This window comes from Brassica oleracea, unplaced genomic scaffold, assembly GCF_000695525.1.
Source record: "Brassica oleracea var. oleracea cultivar TO1000 unplaced genomic scaffold, BOL UnpScaffold00947, whole genome shotgun sequence".
In the NCBI taxonomy this organism is placed as follows: Eukaryota; Viridiplantae; Streptophyta; class Magnoliopsida; order Brassicales; family Brassicaceae; genus Brassica; species Brassica oleracea.
Window position 1 is genome coordinate 37,955 of NW_013617541.1, and position 3,256 is coordinate 41,210.

The window sequence follows — 3,256 nt, forward strand, 5'->3', positions numbered from 1 at the left end:
CATATCTGTGTTCTTTTTTTATTTTCTCATTTCATTGAAAGAGTTTTTTTGACAATCAAGTTGTGCAATCGCTGGGAAAACGGTCATTTCATACCCAACATATCACAATATGTTCAATTCATACTCGACTTATATAGCAGTGCCAAAACATACATGAACTTATATGGCCGTGCCAAAACATACCCGACTTATAATGTTTTGGCGAAATCATACATTAGTCGCCACATCAGCTGCCACATCATCCAATTTTGTTCGCGTGGATGCTACGTTACTGACGAGGATGTCATGTGTACAAATTTTTTTTTTGAAAAAATTAAATAGTGTTTTTATAAAAGTAAATTTATAGAAAATGTAAAATTTTATAAAATTTTATTATTTATTAAAATTAACAAAAATTAATTAATTAATTAAATTTTAATCTTATATAAGAGAAATGTTCGTAAATATTTCGATCATATCACAAACCGTCCTTATAAGAGTTATATATCTGTTGTAATTATTCAAATTAAATACTAGTGTTGGAGTCGTGTTACTCTTGATTAATCATAGTTGTGTTTACATTTAAGAAAAAATATGATAACATACCCATGATTAATAAAAAGTAACAAGACTACAACACTAGCATTAAATTTGAATCATTACAACACATATATAATTATTATAAGGACGATTTGTGATAGGATCTATCTCTTATATAAAATTAAAATTTAATTAATTAATTAATTTTTGTTAATTTTACTAAATAATAAAAATTTATAAAATTTTACATTTTTTATAAATTTATTTTTATAAAAACACTATTTATTTTTTTCAAAAAAAAAAATTGTACACATTAATGAAAAAATTAAATAGTGTTTTGCAAATACTCTATCGATTAGCTAACGTAGCAGCTGATGTGGCGACTGGTGTATGATTTCGCCAAAAAATTATAAGTTGGGTATGTTTTGGCACAGCCATATAAGTTCATGTATGTTTTGGCACTGCTATATAAGTCAGGTATGAATTGAACATATCATGATATGTTAGGTATGAAATGGTTGTTTTCCCTGCGATCGTTTAGCCAGAAAAAATTTCTATCCGGATCTAAAATTATAGATTTGGTAGTGTGGATTAGTGGATATGATCATTAGAAGTTTTTAATCTATCTAGGTAGAAGTTGAAATTTTAGAGATAATCAATGGAGTATTTGCAAAAAAATAGGAATTTACAATTTTGACTGTAAATAGAAATGAAAATAATTGTATGGCATCGTGAGTTATCTAGAGAAATATTAGCAGTTTCAAAGGTTATGAGATCGTGGACACAGTTGAGTAATATTAGGCATTTTTTTTTGTTTTATATAGAAAAAAAAAATAGAATTATGAAACTATTTTTGCATTTAAAATTTTCTAATTGTTTTTTAAAAAAATAATTTTGAGTCACACGCCACGTTTTAGAATTTGATTGACCATGTGACTTGTGCTTTAGGGGTGGTATTCAATCCATGAATTTAATAGAATTTGAGAGAATTCATAAATAATAATTTTTGCAGTAGTTTAAAAGATTCGTTGATATTTTAATGCATTTACGTAATTCTCATGTTTACCTTTTCTTACGGATTTTAAAGGAATGCACATGAATAGAAACACATCTGGAAACATACGGTACAACACCCGAAACTGTTGAGAATCTTCATTTAATACCCTTATGTATGTATTGTTCTCCGAGCATTGTGACTGGTCGGCGAAGGGGGCGTTCTATGGAATGTTGACCCATGAGACGCTTTCTTAAGTTTTGAAACTGAGCATCTCTAGCAACCATCACCACCATAAGAAATTTGCTCGCATCAAAATCATCATTTTTTTTTTGCTTGATATCCGTCATGATGTCTCTCTCTCTTCATGAAATTTTTTATTCATGAAAAAAGTAACGTGTTAAAAGTTACAAAATGAATTTAAGAAACTGAAAGTAAGCTCGTAAAGTTAATTTTAAAGCTTTCATGTAGGTACTATTTTGTAGGGATAGTATGTCATTGTTGACTAAACCAAACAACATACTAAAGGAAATCAAAATATATAAATTTGAATTTGGAAGTTTGTTGATATTCCTTGACTACAACAAAAATTATATTTTCATGGGATAGTATGATACTGTTGACTAAATCAAACAACATAATAAATAAAAAGCACCATATATAATGTAGACAAGCCAGATTGTTGCGATCCAATTTAAAACAATGAAAATGACGTAGACAAGCCAGAGAAAAGTTGATAGATTAGTTTCAGACTACGAATAAATGCTAAGATTTTCCATTTGTTTACTTGCAAATATGACCAATTATTTCACACTCTGTATGTTTCTCTTTTACTCTCCATGTGAGCCTTTCTTTATATAGTTTAGTGTGATATTTGATATCGGACTGGTCAAGTATGACGCAGAAAAAGCTTATACAAAACAAGTCCTTGTTCTTGAAGAACTTCTTGCTGAAGCATAAGGGATCCGAAGAGTTCAGGACGCTGGCGATCGTGGGGAAGTTCGGAGTTGGGAAAACGACGTTATGTCAGGATGGGTTCAACGACAAAGACGTGAAAGAAGCTTATCTCCCGAGGGTATGGGTGTCTATATACAGCGAAGAAAGTAAAGAAGATCCAAAAGGTAGCTGTGTTGAAGAGGATCTTGGGATCACTTGGAGTTGAAGATGAGGCGCTTGACCACATCAGAACAGAAGCAGACGAAGAGAAGAGAAAAACATGATGAAGAAGGGAGAAGAGATGAAGAGACGGTTGAAGAGAAGTAGCTTTTTAGGTTATTGCATGCTCTTAACTCGAATCTGTTTGTGAAGAAGTATCTGGTCGTGCAGGACGATGTCTGGGAGAGAGGATAACGAATTCTCTTCATAAGAGTAAGGAATTAGTTCTTCACAGTTTTACATTACTTTTTCCATTAAATTCTTTCCAAATAACATTACTACAAAATCTAGCAAATATTGAATAACACTAGAATTTAAAAGAATTAGAAAATTGATTACAAATCTTTAATCCAATAACACAAGATTTTGAAAAAATTGATGAAATCCTTAATTAAATAACACTAGAATTTAATGGAAACTATAATTTCTTCTAATGCCATCAAACTTCTAGATCCACCACCCCACCTTAGTATATAAGTGATTATGATGATTGTTGGATCCACCGTAGACCATCAGGTAGTTAAACTTCATAAGAATCCACGTAAGGGTCCAATAATGGCCCATTAAACTTCTACATTCTGTCGTTTC

General features: G+C 30.7%; 1 pseudogene; it reads left to right on the forward strand.

Moving 5' to 3' along the window:
• Positions 1–2,408: 2,408 nt before the first annotated feature.
• Positions 2,409–2,863, forward strand: LOC106320514 (annotated as a pseudogene).
• Positions 2,864–3,256: the final 393 nt, after the last annotated feature.